The sequence below is a fragment of the Papio anubis genome, chromosome 10 (genome assembly GCF_008728515.1).
Source record: "Papio anubis isolate 15944 chromosome 10, Panubis1.0, whole genome shotgun sequence".
NCBI lineage: Eukaryota > Metazoa > Chordata > Mammalia > Primates > Cercopithecidae > Papio > Papio anubis.
Window position 1 is genome coordinate 103,571,004 of NC_044985.1, and position 13,417 is coordinate 103,584,420.

A 13,417-nucleotide genomic window follows, 5' to 3' on the forward strand; every position below is an offset into this window, starting at 1 on the left:
TCTTTTAAGCAACAAAAACCAAATGGCATTTTGAGATAAAAAACAGCTTGACTATTCCTATCCTAATTTATAGATCCCACTTTCTCACCCTCAGGAAAATGAGGATGAATGACTATCCTCTCTCACTTCCACACATTCTTAAGGCTGTTCTTTATTTCAGTTTGTAAAAATTTGCTCAGCGTTATATAACCATTAGTCAAATATAAAGAGAGGAAAAATTCGCTCATGACACCAATATCATCCCCGACAAATTATACTATGTTGATTTTTTCCCATGTTCCCTTCCAGTTTTGTCCCCATGAACATACAATTTAAAGAGTTGTAATCATAGTGTAGCTATCATTTTGTGTTCTGCATTTTCCACTTAGCATTAATTATATCATAAGCATTTTTCATGTTGCTGCAAAGTCATCGTAATTATCATTTTTAATGACTGTATAAGAATTCATCAAGAGGGGAGTAGATTTTTTAACCCTTGTTCTGCCGTGGGACCCTTTGTGACTCCTTTGATCTGTTTCTCCTTTGGGGTTATCTGCTTTCCCTGGGTGAGGGAGAGGGGGAGCCCAAGCAGCCAACAGGATGGGGCTAGGGAGGAGAAGAAAAACCACAGAGGAAGGAGCAAGCAGAGGGCATGGAAGGAAACCTGCTGTACACACATTCACAGTTAAGCCTCCTAAAAGCAATAACTAGAAGGAAATCTGGCCTTTACCTGGTTAAGCCCCTTCACTGATCATTATTTTTGAGATGACAGTCCTTTGGAGGGATCTTCCACACCTGATAGAAAGGTAACTGTTGGAAACTGTTTGCAAAAATAAGTTTATTATATCAGTTTTAAGTTTCCTAGCCATCAGAATCAACTCCCAGATGCTATTCTAAATTCCATAAACATAGGTACAATTTTTGTTAATCAAATATTGAGTGCTGATTAGAACTTATGTGATAACTTGAGAGGATTTAAATGGTGACAGTATTTGTCAAAGTTTTACGAACGCCAGGTCCACAAGATGCTCTACAAAACAAGTGCTGCTTTGAGAAACAATGTTTGGAAATAGTGATGCTTTCTGCTTGATCCCCCTTTTCGATATCCACAATGCCCCTTCATAGATTCAATGCTCTGAGAAGTTCTGCAGGAAGAAAAACTGCTTAACTTTGGTTGACTTTGTGTTTCCCAAGGCTGCAGGGCCCTTCCATCATAGGGTACCTCCACCAGTCAGAATCTGCTCAGGAAAATAGAAGCCTTTTAAGAATTCAGATTGAAGACAGAGATCTAGTTTAAAAAGTCGGTGTGATCTAGAGATTCACAATGACAGGAAGTAGCCAGAGGGTGGACATGGAGTTATAGAACCTGGAAACACACTTGTTTCTGCAATCCTGGGGGTAGTTCACAGGGTGCTGAGACCAAAAAGAAAGATGCAGAGCATGGTGGGACCCAGCAGATGGTGGGACAACTGGGGAGGTGCTAAGCGCTAGTGCTAGGATGCAGAAAGAGGCTTGAGCAATGAGTTTGGATCTATGGGAGGCTCCTGGACCCCACAGCCCCCTGCTACTCCTGGAGGGGTGTTGCTGTCTGTGGTAGGCAGAATTTTTGCCCCCATGATCTCTGCCCTCTGGTATTATGCCCATGAATACATCATACTACTTGGAGAAAAGGGCCTTGCAGATGTAATTAAGGTCACTAGTCGACTGGCCTTATGATCGGGAGAATATGCTGGCTGATCTGATGTGGGCACAACATAAGTAATCATATGAGCCCTTCAAAGTGAAAAAGGAAAGCAGAACAGGGAGTCAGAGAGGTTCATTGCATGACAGGATTCAATATGCCGTAGCTGGCTTCAAAGACAGAGGAAGGGGCCATGAACCAAAGAATGTGGGCAGCCTCTAGAAGCTGAGAAGAATCACCAGCTGACAGCAGCAAGGAAATTCAGGGACTTCAGTCCTATAGCCTCAGGAAACTGAATTCTGCCCACAACCTACCAGAAGAGATGGAAGTAGATTCTCCCCCAGAGCCTCCAGGCGGGAGCCCAGGCTGTCCAACACCTTGATTTTGGCTGTGTGAGACCCAAAGCTGAGTACCCAACTGAGCCCACTGGACTTCTACAGAACAGTGAGATAATAAATGCGTGTTGTTTTAAGCCACTGAGTTTGTGGTAAATTGTTCCAGCACAATAGAAAATTAATCCATCCTACCATCTAATCACCCATCGTATTAGTCAGTTCTCATGCTGCTATAAAGAACTTCCTGACACTTGATAATTTATAAAGGAAAGAAGTTTAATTGACTCACAGTTCTGCATGGCTGAGGAGGCCTCAGGAAACTTACAATCATGGTGGAAGGGGAAGCAAACACGTCCTTCTTCACATGATGGCAGGAAGGAGAAGTGCCAAGCAAAGGGGGAAAAGCCCGTTATAAAACCATCAGATCTCTTGAGAACTCACTCACTGTCACGAGAACAGCATGGAGGTAACTACCCACATGATTCAATTACCTCCCACTCGGTCCCTCCCATGATATATAGGGATTATGGGAACTGCAATTCAAGATAAGATTGAGTAGGGACATAGCCACACCATATCACTCACTATTCCCTACCCTCATAGAATCCAATTGGAAGCCTATTGGCAAGAGGGTCTGGGAAATGTAGTTTTTCGGGTCCCAGATACTCCATAATTCAGTACGGAAGGGTGGGAGTGAAGGCTAAAAGCACATGGGTGGGTCTCTGGGACAGCATCTGTTAGCATTTGGTGGGATGAATATTAGGAAAACTATTTTGGGGGATTCTGCCTTACGATATAGTAGAGTTGGGCTTTTTAAATGGGTACTTTGAGAACTTCCATAAAATGTATGAAGGTGATACATTTATGCTGATTTTATGAGACTGTCAAAGGGGTGCAGTAAGGTGTGGGGGAGAGAATACTACAGACTGGAGGTCAGATCCCGGCTCTGCTGCTAACTCATTGGGTGGCTTCGAGTCCCTCACCTGCCCAGGGCTTCTGGTTCTGCTTGTGTGGAGTGTAGGGAGCTGACTCAAGCACCTTCCAGGCAAGCTCCAAAGTTCTGCAGCTTGGAGAATAATTTTACTCTTTTGAATGATGTGTGTTCTATTTAAGTGATTGTAGTCATGGCTATGACTGATTTGATGCTGAATTCTTGATGAGAACAGAACTCCCAATCATGAGATTGTTGCTAAGGGAAAATATCAGTTGGCAGTCATCTGCTTGCCATTATGGGAAAAATGGGTAGTGTCAATAATGATTGTCTCTGGTCCCAAGTGACTTGAGGGGCCTCCAATGTGGGCTGGCATAAGATCAATTTTCCTTCATAGGCAACCGGTGTCCATGCTGTGTTACCTCTGTGCTGCTTGCTGTTGGGGAAATTAGAGCAAGGAATTGTATAATCCTAGGCTTCAAGGAGCTTCTCATCTCATTGAGGAGACAAGATGAACATCAGGAAATGACTGGATAATGATAGAAATGAATAGAGCCCCATTTTAAATTACATCACAGGTTTATGTTCACTTCCTGTTCCTGCCATCACTGGGCTTTTTACAAAGAAGGCCTTTCCTTTTATCTGTCTAGATCACAGAAAGAGGCACAAATTTCTGAGCAGCAGTGGTGCAGAGCTGGATTTTACTGGCCTTTGCATTCTTCCTTAGTTCTTACTGGGAACTTTTTGGTGAAGACGTGAACATCTTTCATGACAGTTTCCCATAGCATGTGAAACATAGCTTGCCACCCACCTTGAGCAGGTTGCTTTTTTTTTTTTTTTTTTCTGCATTTGAAAGTAAAACAAAGTACCCTGCCATTAATGGAAAGCTAGAATTATTTTCTATCTGCTTGTACTTCTGACAGGTTGGTTGATGCTGTCACTGGCTGCATGTACTTTTTCAAAGTGCATCTATTTAGCTCATTATTCCTGGGTGGATAAATTCCTAATGCTCCTCTTTGACATGTTCTTTGCTGGTGCCAACAAAGCAATGATGCCGTGCTCTCTATACAGCCTTATTCTGGGGGTGTTGCCCACAGTGTAGAAGTAACAGCCCTGCCTTCCAAGAACTTGCACATCTGCACAGGTGGCTGAAACTTTCATTTTGCACCTGGATATCTAGGGGTCACAGAGGTACAGCCTCTGAGCTTCAGGCCTCTTTGATGTTAGAAGCGCTGTTATGTACTGCACATTCAATGTTTCTTTTTCTTTCCTGGGAGACTGTGTGGTTTTGGAAACTTTCAAAATAGGACATGGAACAGATTTTGTCTTATCTCTCAGAGGGCCACTGGTTCTCTATGATAGTATGGAATAATACTATGGAATTGGAGGGTGCTATCTGGCATTGAGTTCTGATTCCAATATTTCTTTGGACAAGTTTGTTAACTTCCCTAGGACTCAGTTTTCCCATATGTGAAGTGGGAGGACAAACAACCTGATAGTGTTGTTATGAGGATTAAATTAAATTATGCACCTTAAATAACGCAGCTTAACCCAGTGCCTGGTATATGATAAGTGCTTAATACATGTTATTTTTCAATAATATTGTCTTCATGATCATGATCATCATCACCAGGGCCATCATTGCCATTATCACTATGTCCATCAGCATCATCACCAAGATCACCATCGTCATCGTTGCCACCATCATCTTTATTTCATGACCATCACCATTGCATCCTCAGCAGCACCCTGCCCTCCCAGATCCTCTGTCTAGGCAGCTGATATGTAGCCAGATTGTCAGATATCTGACAGTGAGGCAGATCCCATGCTCCTGCTTTGCCCTATCCTTGCCTGTAGCCACTGAACCTGTGAGGAGGAGTGTGAGCCCCTTCCTTCCTCCAGCCATGATGCATGGCCCCTTCTTTGCTGTCCCTCTTTTCATAGTTCTCTATTTGTCTGGGGTCCACACATTCTGCCTGGCATTGGCCAGCCCCTCTTGAGAGACTGGTCCAGTCGCTGGTCAGGCTGTGGCTGGAGGGTGGTCCTCTGAGCCTTGCCGCTGCTGCCTGTTGAACTCTGAGAACTGGCTGCTTCCTAGACTCATATCATTGTGGATTTAGGCCAGACCTGTGCTGATTTCACTCTTTGAGACACTGGTTTTAGGGAGTTTGAAGGATTCTGGGGCTGATCAAGAAAGGAAAAAGATATGACTGTGACGTGGTAGTGGCACATGCAAGCTTTATTTGGGTGACGCCCTGACTGGTTGGCATGCAGGGGAAGTCCCTTGCAGCATGAGACTGCCCAGAGGCTATGGTTTAGGGTCATTCCTCAGAAGGGTAAGAGGGCAAGGGAGCTTCTAGAGGAGTGGGGATTTGGAGAGGGGTCTTAGGTGTCTACATGAAGTTGCTCAGCAGTCTGGAGGGGAAGATTTGGGTCAGAGAGCTCCAAAGGGTGGCAGTGACTGGGGGTCTTCATAGCCATGGGGTTTCTCTTATGTATGGCTAGCAGATGTTGGGTGCAGTTTTGCAGGGCATGCAAAGCAGTCAGGTTCTAAATGGCTGCTGATATGGTTATTTGGGTTACACTGAAAACAGTTGAATGTGTAAAAAATTGAGTTTCTCATCAGTAGGCTTTTGAGCTAACAAGTCTCAGTTTCTGTAAAGAAGTCAACAACCTAGGAGCCAATATACACAGGCCCTCTTTGGCTTGTTTAGGTAACACTGGCTCACTGGCCTGCCCCCTGGTAGAGCTCAGGCTCTGTGTTCCACTTGCTCCCTGGCCATCCTCATTCACTCCAGTCTCCTCTCCTTAAAAACAATTACTAGGCTGGACATGGTGGCCTATGCCTATAATCCCAGCACTTTGGGAGGCTGAGGAGGAAGGATCACTTGAACTCCGGAGTTGGAGAGCAGCCTGGGCAGCAGTGAGGCCCCATCTCTCCAAAAATTAAAAAATTAGCTGGGAGTGGTAGCACATGCCTACAGTCCCGGCTACTCGGGAGTCTGAGGTGGGAGGATTGCTTGAGCCCAGGAGGTAGAGGCTACACTGAGCCTTGATAGCATAATTGCAGTCCAGCCTGGGGACAGAGAGAGACTGTCTCAAAAAAAACAGCTTAAAAATCATATGACAGATAATATACTATGTACTTTAAGTATATCATCTTATTTAATCCTTTCAATCCTATGAAGCTGATGCTCCTATTATACCTATTTTAGGCATAAGGAAATGGAATCTTAGAGAATTTCAGTGATTTGCACAAGGCCTGTTCTTGGAAAGCACAGTGACTCAAGCTGCTTAATTTTGTGGGATCACAGGACACAGAAGATGTCTGATAATTGTACTCTATGTAAACTAGTGTTCTCCCAGGAGATTTCCTACATAATCCTGGAGGTACAAAGGCACCACATTCAGTTATCAGTATTGTTTTCTTATTGTTGCCATCACATGTTATATAAGACTCCAGTCCCCTGCAGTATTTATGAAAGTTTTGGAGAAGTTCACGATGGGAGCTTTCTTTACAAGACTGATCAGCTGTGGTGGAATGGTGATCCCAGCAAGGTGCTCTGATTTTGCTGGGAACCATCACTCCTGCCAGGCTTGTCGTATTTTGGGGTATCAGGAGCAATTCTACTTGCTACTCCAGGTCCTGTTGGGCATGTCCCCACTTCATCCATCCCTTGCCTTGCATTGAAGTTGTCACATGTATCTTGGAGCCCTAGAGGTGCTCAAGGTATGGGGAGGCCTAGGAAGACTTGGATGGTAAATCCAGTGTCAGACCAGGAGGGACGCCTGATGGCCTTTCTCCAGGGCTTTGTTCTTGACCGAGCATGGCATGCTGGACTTCCTCTGAGCCCATCCCTGTGGGCATACAGAATCACCTGCAAATGAGTTTCTTGCGGGAGTTTGCAAGAGGAGAAAGATTTTGGTACAAAAAACATTGCACTATTCAGGCTGACCACCTTCCTGCTGTGACAATGGCAAAAGGCAACACATTAAGATTCGGCACCAAGAAAGAGTATGCTGACGTATGCCTATTAAGTTAGCCTGATCCACCTGGCCATCGAGGCTTATCTACCAGTAAAGGATCTATGGAAATGGCAAGATTGTCTGACCGTCTTCACTTGGTCTGAACCTGCTCTGCCTTCAACCTGCTCCACTCTGTATTTTGTCCTGGACTCCTGGGCCCCCTCCACTTGCTCTCTCTCTTTCTCTCTCTTTTGTTTTTTTGTTTTGAGACACAGTCTCACTCTGTTGCCCAGGCTAGAGTGCAGTGGCGTGATCTCGGTTCACTGCAACCTCTGCCTCCTAGGTTCAAGTGATTCTTCTGCCTCAGCCTCCTGAGTAACTGGAATTACAGGCGCCCACCACCCACCCAGCTAATTTTTGTATTTTTAGTAGAGACAGTGTTTCATCATGTTGACCAGTCTGGTCTCAAACTCCTGACCTCAGGTAATCCACCTGCCTTGGCCCCGCAAAGTGCTGGGATTACAGGTGGGAGCCACTGCGCCAGGCCCCCTCCACTTGCTCTTTGATACCCACTGTCTCTGAAGGAAGTGGGTCTAGGCCTGTTCTCCTCATTGACCCTATGGGCCAAAGTGGTCCTCTCAATGTAAAGAGGGCATTTGGACGAACACCCAGGGTAAATCTGCTGTGTATTAGTTGGCCAGGGCTGCTGTAAGAAAGCACCACAGGGTGGGGGGCTGAAACAGCAGAAGTTTATTTTCTCCCAGTTCTGGATGTTGGAGTTCCAAGATCAAGGTGTCAGCAGGGCTGTTTCTTCTGAGACCTCTTTCCTTGGTGTGTAGATGGCCATAGACTGCATAGCATCCCCCTAAATTCATATGTTGAAGCGCTAGTCCCCAGTGTGATGATATTGGGAGATGAGGTCTTTGGGAGGTGATCAGGTTTAGATGAGGTCGTGAGAGTGGAGCTCCCCATGATGAGGTTGACTTCCTTATAGGAAGAGACACCAGAGAGCTCTCTCTTCCCGCCATGTGCCTCGTCCACCTGCCTGCACCTGGGGCCATGTGAAGGCATAACAGGAAGGCAGCCTTCTGCAAACCAAGGAGAGAACCCTCACCAGATATAGACCCTGCTGGACTTCCAGTTTCCAGAACTGTGAGAAATAAATCCCTGTTGGTGAAGTCCCTAGTCTATGACATTTTGTTGGAGCAGTCCAAGCTGTCTTCTCCCTATATCTCCACATGGTCTTCCATTGGTGCATGCATATTCCTGTCCTAATCTCTTCTTATAAGGACATGGGTCATATTGGATTAAGACCCACCCCAATGTCCTCATTTAACCTTCATTACCCCTTTAAAGATCTTATCTTCCAATACAGCCTCATTCTGAGGTCTGGGGGTTTAGGACTGCAGCACATGAATTTTGAGAGGACACAGCTCAGCCCATAACCCTGCCATATGCTTTGGCCAGGTCCACTGGGAGGTCTCCAGTGCCAGGCCCCTAGTCATGGATGAGGGCCCATGGCTCCTTTCTCTTAACACAGAAATTGAAGTGGTTCTGTTTAAACCTGAGTCAGATCACGTTACTCCTCTGTCCAGTGTTTTCCCATCTCATTTAGGGTAAAAGCCAGAGTCTCGCAGTGGTCTTTGGGGCCTTACGTGGTTCTCCTCCTCCTCTACCTTAACCTTACTTCCTTCTCTTCTCCACCTGATCACTTTGCCCTGGCCATATAGGCCTCCTCACTGTGACTGGAGCACACCAGGCCTGAGGCTGCCCCACGGCCTTTGCACTTCTGGTTTCCTTTGCCCTGAATACTTTCCCTCATTCATCTGCACATGGCTCTTTTCTCTTTCTCCCCTCAGGTCTTTCCTCAAAAAACTTGGAGACTTTGTTTTCTATCACATTTAACTTATTCTCCTCTCCCCTAAAATTTCATTTCTTTCCTGGTTTACTTTTTTCTCCTCCCTTTTACTGCCGTCAAACATGGTAAACATTTATTTCACTTACGTATCAAGTTTCTTGTCTGTCTCCCCGCTCAGAATGCCAATTCCATGGGGCAGGGACTTGGATTTATCCACAGTGGTATCTCCAGCACCTGGAATAGTGCCTGGTGCCTGGTGTGTAGTCAACACTCAGTAGATATTGGTTACATGAATGAATAAATTCACACAGAGTGTGAGGGACATTACAACATGGCTAGCATTCTTCCTCATGCCATCATAATTCTTGGGATTGTGGGGGATTTTGACTGCGGAGGGGCGCCAGTCATCATCTCAGTTGTTAAAAGAGAAACTTCAGCAGAATTAAATTTGAAGACGTTTAATTGAGAAATGAATGATTTGTGAATCAGACAGCCCTCAGAATCACAGCAGATTCGGAGAGACTTCAGGGATGCCTCGTGATCGAACAAATTTGTAGACAAGCAAAGCGAAGTGAAGTGACGTACAGAAACCGGAAGTGAGGTACAGAAACAGCTGGATTGGTGACAGCTTGGCGTTTGCCTCATTTGAAGACAGTTTGAACACTCGGCAATGTGTGAGTGGTTGAAGCATGGCCGCTGGGATTGGCCAGCACTCAGCCATTGCTGCAGACACATACTCCTAAGTCAGGTTTTCAATCTCATCTGTCTATTAAGTTAGGTTAAGTTTGTCTAAAAAGACTCAAATACTGAAGTACTGAGTCCTTCTCAGGCCATTTTTAGTTTGCTTTAACACAGTTGTCTCATTCAATTCCTCTATTTTCCAGAAAACGATCTGGTGTCTAGGAAGAGGAAGTGACTTGTCCAAGTTCACAGGGGACTTCCCCCTGCACCCTCCACCTCCTTCTGTAGAGCTTTTCCATCCCACTGTCAAACTCTGGAAGGGTCTTTCTTCTAAGTCTTCTCATTTTCAGAAAAGAATTTTTTTTATCTCGACCTCTAACACAAAACTTTCTTATCCCCACTGGAGACAATAAATGGAAATATATTTTGAAAAGTGAAGAGCATTATACCAACGGAGTAACCATTTTTAGTACTATTTGAAAGGTTAACTCCTAGCTAATCACAAATAGTTTCCAATATTAGGTTTTCTTACAATGCAGCCAAATGATGACTTTCCCCGTCTTCCTCTAAACAGCCTCTCCACTGAACAATGTCAAAGAACGCCAGCCGCCATGGTAAAACCCACACCCCGGGTCCCCTCCCCTTCTGTCTGGCAAAAGGCAGGGGGAAATCACATATGTCAAGCAGACTGTAGACAGTTGAGCTGCTTTCCCTCAACTTTTGGGAGGGCTTCTTTGGGATGACAGCGGGACAAAGGGTTGTTGTGTAAATTACCATGCAAATTGCCACAGTGTTTGAACTTAAGACACCTTTGCCTGCCTTAGCTCAATGAATTCGAGCTTCTGCGACTCCCACGGTAGAGAAGATGTGAGTGCCTACCAGAGCTGAGCCGCTAACCCCCTAAACAGCCCCATATGCTTCACTCCAGTGAGCTCCTAGAAATACCCTTGAGAGTTGCTAAAATATGACAACCCAAATAGAGCATGCCTAAAACGATGTTTCCCTACCTTTTAGCAGGTTTTCTCTTTCAAAGCTAGTCCTGGTAGGACGGTGGGGAACAGTTCCATGGTGTGATGCTATGAGTGTGTCTGGAGGCACAAGCAAAGTCCACCATATTTAGTAGGGGACATAACTGCTGTGCGTTTTTTTTCTCTTTCCTCCCTGTCTCCCTCCCTTTTATCTCATTCACTGGGTCAGCGCTCATGTGGGAGGTCACCTTCATCTCTGAGACTGGCATGCTTGGTATGTTAGTCCTGTCCCTGAGCCTGTGACCAAGAGGTGTGACTTCAGGGTATCTTCTTGTGGGCAGACATCTCTGACTTTTGTTTGCTGGCTCGTTGCCTCCATTCCTTCCCATGGCGACATCTGCGATGGTGAAGCCTGCTGTCCGCATGCTGAGGTGGTGGCTGTGGTTTCTGATGAGGGTTGACAGCCACCGATTGTCGGCTTGCTCAGAGCACTCAGTTCATCTTTTATTTGTAGGAAGTGACTCTATGAGGGCACATCCCTATTTTCAGGACAAACAGGGGACCATAGAAAGTGCCCTGAGGCATGTCTATTGTTGTAGGGAGGTTCCTAAAGAGTGATTTAAGGTAGGTAGGTTTGGTCCTGCTCTTCACAACTAACTCAATGAACTCAATGGCCATTGTGGCATAACAGCAATTCACATTCGGAGGCTTTTTGTGTGTGTGTGTGTGTGTGTGTGTGTTAAAAAAAGCACAACACTGACGGTTAATATTTATTGACTTTTATGTGCTGGACACTGAGCTAAACACTCTGCATGTTTTATCTCATTTAAACTGGACTACAAAGCTTCAAGGTAGGTGTATTAGTCAGGGTTCTCCAGAGAAGCAGAAGCAATAGGACTGTGTGTATGCGTGTGTGTGGGTGTGTGTGTGTGAGTGTCTGTTTGTGTATTTTAATTTTTTTAAAAGGGTAATTGGCTCATGTAATTGTTGGGACTAGCATGTTTGAAATCAGCAGGATGGGCCAGCAGCCTGGAGATCCAGGGAAGAGTTGAAGTTGCTGCTTGCGTCCGAAGGCAACCTGGAGGCAAAATCCCTTTTTTCTCGAGCACAAGGCTAGGGAGGGACAGAAGCAGGGAGAACAAAGCAGCTATAATATGTCCACTCCCTAAATATGGTGAACGTTGCTTATATCTCCATATATGCTCATAGCGTCATGCCATGGAACTGTTCCTCATTGTCTTACTGGGGCTGAGACACATCAGTCTTTTTTCTCAAAAGGACTTTGACTGATGGAGTGATGCCCATTATATTATGGAAGATAATCTGCTTTACTCAAAGTCTGCTGATTTAAATGCCAATTTCATCTAAAAAATACCTTCATGGCCACATTTATACTGGTATTTGACCACATATCTGGGTATTGTGCATAGCCAAGTTGACATGTAACAGGAACTACTAGAGTAGGTATCATTTTCTTTGTATAGGTGAGGAAAACAAGCCTTAGAGATACAAATTCACTTGCAATGGTAGTTTGGATAATGGTTCCAAATATGTCCATGTTGTACTCCCCAGAACATGTAAATATTACCTTCTATGGCAAAAAGGATTCTGTAGATGTGGCTAAAGCAAGGATCTTGAGATACGGGATGATCCCAGATTATACTGGTGAGCCCGATGTAGTCAAGTGGCCCTTCCAGGAAGATGAAGGAGGGTCAGAGTCAGTGGAGGTGGTGCGATGGTGGAGGTGGAGACTGGAGCCATGCACTTTGAAGATGGAAGAGGGGGCACAGGCCAAGGAACACAGGTGGCCACTAGAAGCTGGAAAAGGGGAGGAAACTGATTCTCCATAAGAGTGTTCAGAGGGAGCCAGCCCTGCCAACACCTTGCTTTTAGCCAGTGAAACTGATTTTGGACTTATTGCCTCCAGAAAGAGGTAATAAGTAAGAGAATACATTTGAGTTGTATCAAGCCACCGAGTTTGCTGCAATTTGTTACAGCAGCCATAGTAAGCTAATACACTTGCCTAAGGTCATGTAGTTGGTAAATGGTAGAGGTGGGATTTGAAAGCAAGTATGGCTGACTCCATGGCCTGAAACATGGAATGCTATTATCATCACCAGTGCTGTTGACCTCTCTCAAACAATAGTTCCTGAGCTCATCTCTCCTCTCTCCTCCCATAGTCCCTGTCTAGACTTTAGCCAAATGACTACAAATTATGTATATTAACCTTATATAAAGAGGGTCAATTAGTGGTATAGGAGAGAGGGACTGGGAATAGGAGGCCAAAGGGTAATGAGGACATGATCCTCTACTTACTGGGGTCCCACTATGTAGCAGACACTGTATAAACACTGTGTGTCATTCTCCCAGCCTCCCTGGAGGTCAGGTGCTACTGTCATCTCTACATAGTTGAGGAAACTGAGACCAAGAGAGGTTAAGTAACTTGCCCAAGGTCACACAGCCGTGTGGAAGAGCTGAGGCTTAAAACTAGATTAGCCTGAGCCAACACTTTCTGATCCTTTCCTCCTGGAGAGTCTTTATCACAGTGCAGCAGGAGGAGCAGCAGCAGAGAGGAAAATGTTGGCAAAAAACTAGAGCGAGCTGAAGACCCAGCCTCCCTGGGTTCTCGCTCCCCTTGCAGAAAGCTCCATCTCAGGCGCACAGGTTTCAGTCCAGGGCCAGGGGTCCCTGCAGTGTCTTCTGTACCCTTAAGTGGCCCTGTTAACTCTGGTCATGGAGCAACCTCCTGCTTAGGTTTCCCTCCTCTCTGCCTTCTCTTCTTTCATTTCCCCTCTGGTTTCTTGGCTGCCCTTAGCATCTGCTGAGGTAGTGTTGGCTCCCTCCCTCCCTTCTCCTCCCCATGCTTCTTTTTCCTTTTCCATTATACTTGCTACCCTTTCCCTTTTATTCTTCAATTTTGATCGCCTACGGGGGAGGATGGGGAGCTGAGGGCGAGTGCTGCTTTCTGCAGAGATCTGGCCTGACTTCCTTTGCCCGTCGAGAGTTAATGTGCAAGCT

General features: G+C 45.5%; 1 long non-coding RNA gene across 1 annotated transcript in view; it reads right to left on the reverse strand.

Annotated features, from left to right (window-relative positions):
- Window positions 1-13,187, reverse strand: part of LOC103876547 — a 60,581-nt gene extending 47,394 nt beyond the window's left edge. Inside the window, exon 1 of the long non-coding RNA XR_001893612.3 lies at window positions 10,439-13,187. This is a non-coding gene — a long non-coding RNA (uncharacterized LOC103876547). The remainder of the gene's footprint in view (window positions 1-10,438) is intronic.
- Window positions 13,188-13,417: the final 230 nt, after the last annotated feature.